The sequence below is a fragment of the Hippocampus guttulatus genome, chromosome 16, assembly GCF_054856545.1.
Source record: "Hippocampus guttulatus isolate MCC_2025c chromosome 16, RoL_Hgut_1.0, whole genome shotgun sequence".
NCBI classification, from domain to species: domain Eukaryota; kingdom Metazoa; phylum Chordata; class Actinopteri; order Syngnathiformes; family Syngnathidae; genus Hippocampus; species Hippocampus guttulatus.
The window spans coordinates 7,749,108-7,764,341 of NC_141276.1; positions in this window are offsets into that span (position 1 = coordinate 7,749,108).

Below are 15,234 nucleotides of genomic sequence, written 5' to 3' on the forward strand. Positions count from 1 at the left end.
GCACAACACAAATTATTCAACCGAATGGAATCCATAGCAGCTAGCGTCCGACATTTATAGTTGTTTTTTTTTTGGTACCAATGTATTAAAATGGGCCTTTTAATCTCTTTTAAAGGCATGTCAATTATTTGCTTAAATTAGCTAATTAGTGTCGGGTCCACTGTACTACACTAAATGCCACGGAGCCCTTCCGACTAATTTGTGCTCGGCATGCTGATGTTTTCTCAAAGCATAACCAAAGACGTATTTTCATAATAAAAGAATCAATATCCTATTTGTGTTGGCTGTTGGAGAAACATGAAAACACTTTAGTGCACACTCAGCATCCCTCGAGGAAGTCTTTTCGGCCCTTTCATGCCTGCCCTTTATATTCGGCGTAGAAGGAGGCCTGTAGGCGTCGATAGGAGAAAGACGAAGAAAAGGCGGAGAGAAAAAAAAAAAAAAAAAAGAACAACCTGTATGGCATTTCCAGGAGTGAAATGGGAAGCAAGCCGCTGAAAAAAGAGTTTAAGGGTCCAACAAAGCCAAATAGATTTCAGCAACGGGAGGCAGCAAAGCGTCGGTGTAACACCTCGGCTTTTATGCGGCAACCCTGCGACCGCTGGAGCACTTCTTCCCATCATGCACTTTGCTCACAGCGTTTTTCACACAACGCGTGCAATAAAGGCACCTCCTCCACCGCCGCCTCTATCGGCCTCATTGTGGCTCCCCCCCTTCTGCGGTCCAACATAGTCCATTATCTGCTCTTAGTACTAATTGGTGTATTAACGCCATGCTGTGGGTGACACAGCCGGAGCGGTGAAGGGAGGAGGATGGGGATCCAGAATGAATGAGAGAGGGGGGAGTGAGGTTATCGGGGGGGGGGGGGGGTAGGCAGCGTGACTCTGCAAACGGAAGAGAGGAAGGGAGGACAAGGTAAATCTTTTCAGCTGCATGAGTGCTTAAGAGCAGTGTTAAAAATGAGATTGTGAGGTGTCGGGGCAGAGAATGTCGGGAATAAATTGCTTTTTGAAGGCCTCAAAATGCCTGAAATGTTGCCAATTTTGGCAAGCGCATGTGTTCTGGTGATATATATATATTTTTAGGGGAGCCCAACAAGTACACACACAGTCAGCCATTTTGATTCAAAGCAGTCTTTTTTTTTTTTTTAATTCAGTAGGTGCTCCCAAAAAGAGTGAGACAAAATTTAACTCACTCACTCACTGACCCATGTACCAAATGTAATACAAAGTCATTAATTCTCACTCGGTAGCTCCCCGGACAATGTTAGCCCCCGACAAAGTTTACCTCCGGAATCTGTTTCACCAATCGAGGGAAGGGTAGCTGGATATGTCTATCGTGACAGGACACACGAAAAAGTCTCAAGGACCCATTAATGAAATTCAAAACACAGTCAGCCATTTTGATTTGAAGCAGTTATTTGACGCAGCACCCCTAAAAAGTTTGAAAAAAAAATTAGCTCCCAACATCCGATTAAATTTGGTGGACACGTCAATCATAAAAGGACGCATGGAAAAGTCTCAAGGACCCAGATGCCAGAAATTCAACAAGAAGATAATCATTTTGGTTTGAAGCAGACAATTTTTTACAAGGTCCAGGGCTCATACTTTGACAAACTCTTCTGAGATAATCGCTTGCTATAGTAACCAGATGGCCGACAACAAATTGTCAAGCCTTTTTGCCACTCACATGCGCATAACATGGCGACAAAGTTTGACGGTTTCGAGGTTTCGCCAAGAATAAGGAGATGTGAGGGCCCATTCATTGCTAATTGGAGCTTTCATTTTTTTTTTTTTTAATATGTCGGCCTTCCCCTGCATCCCTTTCACTGTTTTCTTTATCCATTGCCACTCTCAAGCCAATTATCCACTCTCGCCGGCGCCACTGGCAGCGTATGGAAATGCAAATTGGAAAGCAAGATGCGGATTTTTATTTATTTATTTATTTGCTCTCCATCTATCACCGAGCCGGGCGAGAAAAAAAAAAAGGTAGGCAGCGGCTCTCGAGGACGACGACTAGGAGGAAGAAAAGCGAGAAGCGACGACAAAACAAAGTGAAAAGCTACCCGAGTCATCTTAAGGAGTCCCGACAGAGAGCTTGTAGGGATTGCAACACTATCAGATGCACAAAGCCACCCACGGGTGAACATTTAGGCGGATTAAGTTGATTCAGATATGTAGACACACACACACACACGCACACACACACCAGGAGGCCCCCAATAAAGTTGCTGCCTCAAGTAGCATACATTTACACGTTGCATTTACACGAGTCATTAAAACTATTGCACATATGGACGTTCTCTAATTACCTCTGCCGAGCACAAAATGCGAGGCGGAGGCAAGGCCGGAGCATGGCTTGCCAGCACCCGGGGCAAGCGAAATAAATAACAGCCCCCCCCTGCTGAATCCCCACCTTCAGCATGCCCCACTTGCCAACGCGGGTATTTCTGTACATCATGCACAAACAGTATGCTGGAGGATTAGAATTTACATATGATAATAAATGCCACTTATATGTTGTTCCTGTTTAATGTACTTGTTTGTTTGTTTGTTTATTGAACATAAAACATATAAACAGTAATAATTTGACAGAAAATAAGGTAGATAAAAAAAGTAAAAAGAAAGAAATCACTCTTCATTCAACACAGTTATTATGTCCAAGGGAGTAGGAAGAAGTAAAAAACTTATCTAGTCCTACCCCGTTATGTGATTGTATCTAATAAATCATTTTTATATCAATCAGAAAAGAAAAAAGTAAGAAGAAAGAAGTCTCCATTAAGGCTCATACTTTACCCTTAACCGTGATATTTTTACAACTTTTGGTTTGTATCGGGATTATATACTTCCACACCCTGACACTCTTGTGTCAATTTTCTCTTGTATTCATAATGGATATTTATATACCTTTCTCTATTTATCAACTTAGTTCTGATTTATCATTATATTTAATGTTTAGAATTTATCATTTTAACTCTGATTGATGTAGGTTGTTTGTACTATTTTTTTGAATTTGTTTTTGAACTCAGCAAGCGATTTACTCATTTTCAGGTCCGTTTCGAGATTATTCCACAGATTAACACCTTTGATAGATACACTTCTTTGCTTGATGTTTGTTCTTGTTTTGAGTTTTTTGAATAAGTTGGTACCTCTTAAATCATAGCTGCTTTCTCGAATTTCGAAAAACTTCTGAATGTTTTGGCAGAGCAGGTTATTGTGTGCTTTGTACATTAATTGGGCGATTTTAAAGTCAACCAGGTCATAAAATTTCATCGTATTAAATTTGATAAATAGTGGATTTGTGGGTTCCGTATATTTTGATCTATTAATAATTCGAATTGCTTTTTTTTGTAGGTTGAGAATAGGGAGTGTGTTTGTTTTGCAGGCATTTCCCCATATTTCCACACAGTAGGTCATATATGGTAATAATAATGAAGTGTATAATGTGTACAAAGATCTCTTATTTAGCACTTCCTTGGTTTTGTAGAGGATCCCTACGGTTTTGGCTATTTTTCTTTTTACGTTATCGATATGTGGCTTCCAACATAGTTTTGAGTCTATTACTAATCCGAGAAACTTGGTTTCATACGCTCTTTCTATCTCAATTGAGTTTACCATAATTTTAGCTTGGTGTTTGATTGGTCTTGTGCCAAAAACAATTAACTTCGATTTTTTCAGGTTAAGTGACAATTTATTTCTGTTGACTTGAGTGGTATGAGGTTTCGGACTCGACTGCGCTGAATCTCTGTCACATGGTGAATTTTTGTTCCGAGGAACTCCGAAATTGGATACCCTCACCTGCATTTGTATGGGTGATCAGAATAGAGAAAATTAAAACTACAAAGCAGGTTTTCCTTGGGTGGGTCGACAACCAGCCTACCTGCCAAGTCAAGGGCGGCGAAACTGCAGTACAGTGAAACTCCTCGCCAACGAAACCTACATGGGTGAAAATACCCCCTTGTGTGAAAAAATCTTCATGCATTAACACCATTCCCACTTTCCTGCCCCCCATACAACGAAGAAAAACCCTGTTGCGTTATATGAAATCTTTTCTCTGCTCTTGCCTTACAACGAGATTCACTACAATGAAGTCTAATCCAACAGCGACCTCTCTGCTTCGTTCGGAAACGGCAACAGCAACCACAACACTGGTTTACACATGCGCAGTGGTCCAGGAAGTATTTGTTATTGTTAGTTTTAGACGCAGCAAGAACGTTGCATTGCTAAAATGGCTACAAAACGGACCTTCGGATGTCAAGCAGCGAAGACAAGAAGAGCTCTGATGCCGGAAGAGAGGGTAAAAGTGATCAAAATAAAAGACGGAGGAAGCAAAATAAAAGACTTTATCCAAGAAATTGATGTAAGTGAAAGTGAATGCTGATCGTAAATTTCGCAATTTCTTTCCTTTTTTTTCTTTCTACACTGACGATTTGAAGTGTCAAATAAGTGTATGCTCATACTTATGCACTATTGGAATAAAAATCAAGAGTACACGTGCGCGTGTGTGTGTGTGTATTTACATCTGAGATCAAATTTGCTACAGTGAAAAAACCCCCTGTTGTGCAAAATTTCTTGCTGCAAACATGATTTCGTTGTAGAGGAGTTTCACTGCATTGTGTCAATCAGCCCGCTGTGCGGTTGCAATTAGGAAAAAAATAGCGCTCACAGCCGCATTTTTGGAAAGAAGCGACTCACAAAATATTTACTTGGCTGTGTAATTTCACACTTGTGGGCAGGCACTCCAGAGACTCAGCTATTTGTATGCGAGATATTGAAAAGCCAATTTTCCATAATATGTCCCTTTTAAGCAATGGCGCAGTGCTCTTCTTTAGTCTCATCACGTGCAATGAAGCGATGACTCCACACACACACACACATACGCACGCATGCAACGCACACAGAAAACACGTAATGATATGCAGCCACTGGAGCACAGGTGCACGTCGGCCGCGCCGTAAGGGGTCTGGATGCGTGCCCCGCGGGCGACTGGTTGGTGACGCACGGATCACAAAGGCGCATTTCGCCCTCATGTGACACCGACGAGTCTGCGGGCTGATTATTCCGAAAAGCAGATTCATCCTGGAGGGCGCAGGCAGAACGGAGGCAGAGTGTTTTGTTTATTACCATTAAGCGCCGGCTCAGTTTGCCTGCGTCCTCGCTCGGTGTGCTCGTTTTCCGCCTCCGCTGGCGCCCGCGCAGCCCAACTTCTCCAATACCTTAATTTGCTCAATTATTTTAAATTATCCCGCCATCGCCCGCGTCTGCCGTCATCCCTTTGGTTCAATTGTGAGCCAAAATCACTTGTTGATTGACGGCAAGGGCTAATTAGAAGCGGAAAGGAAAAACCCAAATCCCCGAATGGTAATTAGGTGCCGTTAGGTGTCACGCAATCACTCGCCAACTGACGAGACTCGCGCTCATAAATGTCCGTTTCACTCTGCGAGGCCTTATGATGCCATGAGAGGCTGCACTTTAAAGTTTTCAGATCTCTAACCATTCTACGCTCAAAAGATTTTCTTTGTCTGCCTGGAGAAAACGTTGAGAGCTTTCCAAGAGAGCGCTTCAATACATCAAGGGTGCCATGTCTGGGTGCCTTTAGCACATTTACTTCAAGGTAACGCTCTCTCACTCCAGGTTTTGAGAAGAAGAAAAAAACAACAACAACAACAATTCACCGCAGCGGGTGCAAGAATCAGTGATGAACTGCTCTGGAGCCTAATGGAGAGGTTGGCAAATGCAATTAGCTTTGTTAAAGCATTGCTCATGACTTATTCTGCCTTGTTCTCACCAAACGCATTGAGCTCTCATTTGACTATGCTCGCATATCTTCGGACGTATGTTTGTGGTTGATATGTTTGATCGTGGGGACCCTAGTGAAGGTAAAGCAGCTCAGAAAAGAGATGGAGCAAGCTTCCTTGTCAACAGTCCAGTTGACCCCCCAAACTTTGAAATATTTCCCGCAAGTTAAAAGAAAGAAAAAAATAAGACATTTGATTTCCATTGCGGCGGCCCGGTAGTCCAGTGGTTAGCACGTCGGCTTCACAGTGCAGAGGCACCGGGTTCGATTCCAGCTCCGGCCTCCCTGTGTGGAGTTTGCATGTTCTCCCCGGGCCTGCGTGGGTTTTCTCCGGGTGCTCCGGTTTCCTCCCACATTCCAAAAACATGCATGTCAGGCTGATTGGACGCTCTAAATTCTCCCTAGGTGTGAGTGTGGGCGTGGATGGTTGTTCGTCTCTGTGTGCCCTGCGATTGGCTGGCAACTGATTCAGGGTGTCCCCCGCCTACTGCCCGGAGATGGCTGGGATAGGCTCCAGCACCCCCCGCGACCCTAGTGAGGATCAAGCGGTTCGGAAAATGGATGGATGGATGGATGGATGGATTTCCATTGCAAGGCAACTGTTATTGGTAGCTGTGGTCAAAGATCAAATCAATACAAGCACGTGTGACAACTCTCCACCAGTCACACTGTCTGGGAGTGTTGTTCCTTTTCACTGAAGCGGGACATTGATTTTGAAAGACATTTAACAGGAGAAGGCTGGTCAGATTAGCCGATAAAATACTGTAAATTCTGATAAAGTGGAAGCGCGGGTTACCAGGGACCTGGTTTCGGAACAAATGGGGTAACATATCAAATGGGCGGCGAGAATTCCATCAGGCCACAGCTTTAGCTCCGCTAGCGACGGCTAGCTAGTGACAGCTGGCTAGCGATGACAAAAAAAAAAAAAAAACCTTGTTGGTTTTCTCCACGAGATAATTCCAAAAGTTCGTAGTTTTTCACTGTCTGCTATTGTTCTATGTAGAAAAGGATATAGAATCATCCTAGAGGTCATAAATCAGGTCAATGCTAAATTCTCGTGGCCTTCCATAGTCACTTTTTAACCCAGCTTCACATGATCTGTTTCATATTTAAAAAAATGATCTGATTTGAATAACATTTGACACAAACTAGCGAAGGTACAGTAGGTGAAGTAAAACAATCAAATCAATACGTTTGGGTGACAGGTACTTTTCCATTCCTACTAGCAAAAAAATACATAAATAAATAAAAGTCGCACAATAACATTTCAAAAGATCTTGAAGATATTAGTTCTGTGTTGTTCTGGATATCGGAGTCACCACCTTTTAGATATTGAATAATATTCAATACAAGATAGCCAAGGCATTAAAGGTAAAACTGTCAAAACAAAGGGTCATAAATCAAGACAATACAATTTTTCCAAACTATCCTCAAGCAACCAGGTGGTATTGTTTCGTGCCATAGAGAGTAACAACCCTGGCGATTTTGAAAGATTAACCATAACATTGGCCTCGGTAGCTGGGGTCATAAATCAAGTCTCCCCAATTCTTCTGACCTTTGCCATCTTTTCGAACCCATCTCCAAATTAACAGAGAGTGTGTTATAATGTCGTATAAAAATGCTATTGCAAATGCTATTTGACACAAAGGAATAGTTCTTTTTAGGTTTTGCCCTAACAAAAGGCAGCCAAGCTAACCACTTTCCAGCATCTACTCCGATCCGCCTCCTTCCAAACTATTGATAGTGTTCTGTCGGTGCAGTTGCCCTATTGATTATGCCAATAGTATCCAAGCTTGAAGCAAGGCTGGGCCACAGGTCATACGGTGTTGTATATGTTGTTATCTTTTCTGCATCTGCGCGCTACGCATTGCAATTTTCAACCAATTGTCCTCGACGCCAATCAGAGAGCTCTTCACGGAGACTCACTTATGTGGTATTGAAAGACACCATTTGAAGCTCCAAACAAGCTGATTAGATCGATGCATGTAGTTCTTCAACCGAGTAGGGAAAAAAAGGGGGCGAATGAGGGGAGGGCCACAGCTCTGTTCTCCACGAACCGCAATTACTGTACAATAAACGTGTCTTTGTTCGAGCCTGAAAGGAGAAAATCAGATGGTGCGGCTCAAGTTTTTGTAGCCTTTGACTGATGCTGATCAAAACAGAATATGTCACAATATTGTATCCTTTGAAGGAAGGGGAAAAAAAGAGAAAAGACTGACCAAAATTGAGGCGCTTGGGCTCTTGTTGGTGGGGAGGTGGGCAGTGGTTGCTCATGACTCCCCTAATGGCATTATAGTCTTAATGAGTTGTAATTGGAAGGCGATCTTAACTTGCGGGGCTAATTGCATCTGATTAAAGACAATATTAGTTTTACTGCTGGCAAATTGGCAGAGGAGGATGGGGGGGGTGTTTATATGGCGGCTGTATGAAGGTTTAGAAGGATCAGTGGCGTCCTTGCGGCGAGCTGCAAGTAAAGGTGAAGAGCACAACTCACCATTACAGCAATTAGTGGCATGCATTAGAGCAACAACGTTGCTTTGGTTCCATTGATTCCACCGATTGCAGCTTCGCGGACCTCGTGTGTATTTGGGAATTTTCCACCTCCCATTTCTCATGAGCGAGCGGGTGAAAATCTTCTCAAAGCAAATTTGCAATGTAATTTGTGCGGTCGACGGGCGGTCAATCAATATTAGAGAAAACGAACGAGCTCGCCGCACAAAGCTGGGAAAGCCGAGCACCGGCCTTCTCATCCGTATAGCCGCTCCAAATATTTGAGGTTTAATGAAACGTGAAGCTAACTGGCCTGATCGAGTACTTCGTATTTTGGGGGGGATTAAAGCCTGTTGCACTGTTGAAACTAAATTCATATTTGAATTGGAATATACTTTGAGGTAGAACAAGTGGAATTTCAAAACCACACTTCCATTAATCCATTTTTGAGGATTCCAGAATGACTCCAAGCTAAAAGCAGACTACACCCGCATATTAAGGGTTGAACGACTTCCGATTTTCTTGCAGTCGAGGCTAAATTGACAACAGGCTAGTCGATTTTTTTCACTGTCCTCATCATTGTCTATTGCACAAACTCCACCCCATGATTTTTTTTGTCCCCAATCACATTTTACCACTTGCTCATGCGTTCACATTTGAACATCTTCACTACCTCGCCGACACGCGGGTGGAAATTGTAACTGTACGTGGATTGCTTTATAATATCTGTGAGACTATAAAGGTGTTTGTGATGGGATCAGTCAGATGGAATGTGGCACCAGTAGAAGAAGGAAGGATTACGAGTGTGTGATGAAGGCTGAAGGAAACTCTAATTGGATGTTTATTTGGACGATTGACAAAAAAAGTGACTGATCGCGCAGTCCTTGTCCTCACATCAAAGCAGTCTACGGTGCATCGTCTCCCGTTTCACTGATACGGGAGGACATTTGGTGAATTCTTTGACGGCTGACAGAAGGATCTGCGGGTGTTTTGTCAGCTAGCGTTCGCAGGTGCCTTTTCAGATGGGTGTGAATTCATTATATTTGAGGATAGACTTGCACATTTTTCAAGCGATCTTCTTTTCAGTACTTCCACGCGCTGCGAGTTTGCGCTCCTGATTGACCAGCCATTGATTTTAGCTTGGCGTCGGTGCGGTAAATGCCCAAAAATGTTATCAGTCAATCACCATTGCAGAGAGGTGGGTGGGACCCCCGAGCACAGAGAGACAGACGTTTCACACTGACATTTACGCCATCACTCATTCGGATCCTGAACCTCAAAACCCTGTTATGATCAGAAACAATGAAAAAAAAGAAGAAATACGCCGTCCTTGCATAATGTCTTTTACTTTGCTTCCTCCATCCTTCATGTTTATTACTTTTATCCCTCCTTCAAGCGTGAATGCTTTTCTTTTCTTCACTCCTTGGTCTGCAAAGGTCCGTTTCGTAGCCATTTTAGCAATGCAACGTTCGTGCTGCGTCTGAAACTAACACTAACAAATACTTTGTGTACTACTGTGCATGTGTAAACCAGTGTGGTGGTTGCTGTTGCCGTTTCCAAACGAAGCAGCAGACGTCGCTGTGGCATGCCGAGGTTGGATTAGACTTTTGCGGAAGGCTTGTTTCCGTTGTAGTGAATCTCGTTGCGAGGCAAGAACAGAGAAAAAGATTTCGTATAACGAAACAGGGGGATTTTTCAATGTAGGGGGAGCAGAAAATTGGAAATGGCTTTCATGCATGAACGTTTTTTTACACTAGGGGGTATTGTCGCCCATGTAGTTTTCATTGTAGAGGAGTTTCACTGTACACAGCATTATAGAAAGTGGATGCGTTACCCGTCATCAATATAACAAAAAAAAAGTGTGCCTAATAAATAAATATATGATGACTCTTGTCTATATTGGAAGCGATTCAATTTCAGGAGCCTTTCATCTTTCGATCCACATGCAGGACGCAAGTACAAGTCATGTGGAAATATAGCATTGTATCTGCGAAACAACGCTCGTATCTCAAGGTTGGACCCCTTGGTATGATGTGCTGCGGGTGTGCACCGCTGCAAAATTCTACCACGTATTGCTCAATGGCAGTCAATCAAAAGTGCTATGATATGATTTTTGTACGGGACATCGTTTGTGATATTACATTGTGTTGGTGTAACTAATGAAGTGACACAGGTGTTTAAAAAAAAAAAAAAAAAAGTATACACAAAAATGCATGCAACAAGTAAACAACGGTAATTGCCCCCCACTTGCATCCTGACGCTGACCCGAAAAAAAAAGTGCAGTGGACCAGTAGTGATTTAAAGCCAGACACAAGAGACACTAGTAAATTGCGCTTCTATGAGGCATAATTTCCAGCTCTTCTTAAGCGCTCGCTTAATTGCCATTCTCACCTGAGCAATTGTATAATTTCCTGTATTTTTCTCGTCCTCTGCCCAGAATATGAGTCTATAATGAGCTGTGGGTGTCCCCCAAAGTCGGGCCTGGCGCTCGGAAATAGGCTTCGCTAATTTACCAATTAGACTGCAAGTACCCCAAGTCTGCAGTTCCTGCCCTCCCCACCCCCAACCCGCCCTCTCCTCGCTTTGATTGCTCAATCTCTGCAGTGATCATCACTCCATACTTGGCCCACGTGTGCTCGGCCAGCTTTTTCAGAGCGACGTCCCACCTGCACTTTGGATATTACTCCAGCCCGCCGTGCCCGGGAGGGAGGCGGAGGACGTGAACGAGTCTACCTGGGTAGCGCCTGGCTTTTAAGTCCAGCTGGGACCGCTTTCACTGACCGGGAGGATGAGAGTCGGCAATGTACAGAGGGTGGTTGGCGGGGGGGGGGGGGGGGGGGGTGATTGAGGGGAGGCGTGCTGGACGTACGGACATGAGAAAAGTTATGAGAACCGAGATAAAGTTACCAAGTAGCAAAGTGAAATTTAGCTGGAGGTGCAAATGTAATTTATGGTTTGAGAGGAGAGCGTGTTGTGCTGCTTCTCGACTTGATTTGCGCCGCCATTAAAACTAAACCCGAGGACAAATAGGAAATAAAATGAAAGAACAAAAAAAAAAAAAAGCTTTCGCACAGCAAATATCAACACCTCGGCGCTTGCTGCTGCTTGTTATTATTCGGCGCGTGAGGCAATCAATACGTGGGAGGTCATTTATCAGTGCCTTTTTTTTTTCCCGTGCCGGGGTCAGTTATATCTCCACCACGGCAATAAACGATCCCTATAATTTCGTCTTATTTCACGGCATTCCTTTCTCTTTCCATATCCTCTCGGGATGACGGACTCAACAGCACCATCCACGGCGGCGTCAAATATTTAGCATATCATCAAGGATAATGGCTCTCGCATCGTGACAATATTCGAGCCATTACTGTTTTGACCTTTTGCATGCTGACATTTATTTGCAGTCACCATTTTAACATGCGATTACATGAAACACGACTGGAATATCCAAGCAAGAGGGACATCGTCGCATGGATGTGTTTGTTCTTTTGGGAAAAGTTATTTTTCATGGCACCGGCTGAATGTTTTGAACAAGTACTCTATTTTAACCTTTTTATGCACCCTGTAACCTGACAACATGATAAGCTGTCCACTGTAGTCACCGCTGTCCCTCAAAGGGTTAACGCAATGGGGGGGACCGTAAGTGTATATTTTCTTCTTTAAACCCGCAAACCTTTTTGAGAGTGAATCACAAGTGCCTTTGAAATCCTTAACCAATCAAATACAATTGACCAAACGGTGAATGGACACTTAATGGCTCAACATGACCAAATCCTAACGTAACAATCGTTCATTTTCCTGCTTCATGATTTGTGGTTCTATAGAAAGAGAGAAAAGTAGGTGGAATGAAAACTGATTTGAATTGAAAATAAATAAATATAGAATATCTCTTTGAAGGAAATGCCATTTACAGTACCGACACATTCATTCATATTTTTTAAAATGGCAACTAGAAACTAATTGCATCATAACCTCTCGAACTGAGCCATATCAAATTGACTTACTGAATTGAACCTTCTCAAATCGTTCCAGTTTAAAATGACGCGTCCTTGAATCACATTGCACCCCATGTATTGAGATACACATTCTTTTTCTGGTGCGCTATAACGTGAGGAAAGTCGAGTCAAGTCGATTAATCAATGACGCCTTTGGGAAAAAAAAGAAACGTTTTTTTTGTGAGTCAGACCAGTTTCATGTAATGGCATTTTGGATATTTCGCCTCTCAATAGAGCGTTACAGCCCAGTGACGGCCTCAGACGGTTGAGTCAAAAGTCATCGGTAAATTGACGGCTTGGAAGACGAGATGCCAAGGACGTGACGAACTGTTAGTTGACGTCAAGCTTTAAACGTCGATGTGGAGCCGTAGTCGATTCGTCAACCGGATGACTAATTGGTTGAACCCCTAGTGAGGAGTCACTGCCAAGTCTCGAGTAGGGTGTAAGAACAGCATGCTACTCGCACTAAAATCCAAGTTGTCGGGGAGAGAAAATTCATCAAATTTCATTCGGATGGATTATTCAATTATATTTCGATGCCAAAAATCGAAAAAAAAGTTTGATTTCGGGTTGAGGGTGTTAGATGCCGTTCAAGTCAGTCAAAAAGGTGCCATGTGCTCTACCAATTACAGTGAATCACTCTTTCGTACAAAACTCCCGTTCGATTCCCATGAGACCCGCGAAACGGTGCGATGGGGCGTTAGCTCGGGCACCTGGCTCAGATGTTTGTTGTCAGCCAGAGTGCACGCCGCGGTTCATTGAAACTGCGGAACAATTACGGTTTAATTTAGGAGCGGCGCAATGATGGCGGGCTCCATCTCCAAATAACATCAAATAGCTGCGCCGGGACCGAGGGAGAACTAATTACCAGATAGAAGAGAAACACTCGGGTTCTGATCTTCACTGGTGCAATTGTGAGCGCGGCTAAGTGCTGAGAGACGCGTTTGTCGTCTTGCAAATGACATGTTGAAAGTCATTACAGACTCTTTAGTTCGACCATGAACTCGATTCACTTTGCGCCATCAAAATGAAGCGATCCTTGCGTCTCTTTTACTTTTGCTGATTAAATCTGGCACCGCAACAATTGTCATGGGCTGGTTTCGCTCAAATCTCTGATTGTTATGCCATATTGCGAAAGCAAAATAGGGCGATCCTCTTATAATAAAGGGGACGTATTATGGACTGTAGTCTCTGGAGGTCATGCCCATCCATCAAGTGTGAACTTGAGCAAATAAATGTTTTACACTGTCTTAAATTACTCATGATTTAATAAGCTGATATTGATCATCAGTAGTTATTTTTCTCCACGGAAGGCAGAAATGATATTCAAACATTCACACCCGACCAAAAAATAATAATCAGCAAAAGTATTTTTCTCAAAGTATCATTAAAAAAAAAAGTCAAATGTTTTGCCTGTAATTTATATATTTATTGTTGTAAGCATTAAGGGACCCAAAAGAAAATCTCTCATTCATTATATGGTTCTTTTAATTATTCAGTCAATTCATCGGTCATCGGGATTTTCATTGTAAAAGGGCGCAAATCATTTTCAACACATTGGTGGCGAGAGAGCGAGAGAGAGAGAGAGAGAGAGAGAGAGAGTGAGTAATTTCTTCCATTTTGGAATACTACTGCAACATAAAAGAGAAGCACTATGGATACTTTCCAGGCGCGCCCTGTGATTGACAGGCGACCAATCGAGGGTTTAGTCAGCTGAGATCGGCGCCGGCTCGCCTCGACCTTGAACAAGATACTAAACAAGAAAATGGATGGATGTCTTCATCACCAAAGATACTTTGTGGCACTCCACGCCTGCGTGTCTTCTGTTGTCATGGTTACGGTATTAACCCTGAGCTTTTTCATACATGGGGAAGGGGGCTGTTGTTTTGAAAAGCCAAACGGTAAAACCAAATGTATTATTCATGAGCATGACATTATCGGAGGCGGGGAAAAATGCTGTTAAAAAAAAAAAAAAAAAAAAAAAAAAAGGAAAATCTGCACTTGAGACTCATTATGCTCATGTATCTGGGTAAATAAACGCACGACGGAGAAATACTGGAGACTCATCATCTGGCTAAGAATCCTGGCGGAATGGCAGGAGCATCTGGTTCCAATGAAAGCGTTTTTGGGGATGTTTCAAGTCATTGTGAAAGCAGTGTGTTGGTGTGTGTGTGTGTGAGAGAGACTGAAGCGTAAGGGACTTTCTCTCGCCCTCAATGGCTGATTAATAATACAGATGAGAAAAACAACACGCAAGAATGAAAGCAATGGGTGTGGTTGGGGCAGGGGGGTGTTGGAAAATAAAACAACACATTCTGGGAAGCAGAGAACGCAAGGTTATTGGCACGCGTTGGAGAAATGTTGGCTCCGTAATGGGGTGATGGAGAGTTCACAATCGTGCAGGAAACGGTAAATAGGCGCAGCAATGGATTGCACGAAAAACACACGTAAATGATCTACTGGAAAGAGGACTGAATTAGAGAGTGAGAGGAGAAGAGATTGAAAGAAAAGTTCAGCGAAAAGATGGGAGATGGGAAGTGAACGCTCCCCTGTGGCGATTTGGTTGATTCACCCCCCCCCCCCCGCACCCCCCACCCTCCTCCCTTTATTACAGACCCACGGTACATGCCACTTCCTGCTAACATCTATGGACAAAAGACATCCCTTGAAAGGTTATACACTGTAAAATATATATACATACTGTATATATATACTGAATATATATATGTTTTTTTGTTTTTTAAAGTTGCGTCGATTCAAAAATTTCAAAACAATGACATTTTAAGTTTGAGCAACGAAATATTTTCATTTTTGATGTTCTGAAAACCGGGATGTGTTGCGTGTCAGCATTAATCGAGTAGCCTTTCAGGAAAAGTCATGTTTTAAAGACAAAGCGTGGAATTCTCTTTGTTTTATGTTAAGTTGGACAGCAGCCTTCATCCGAGAGTGGCAC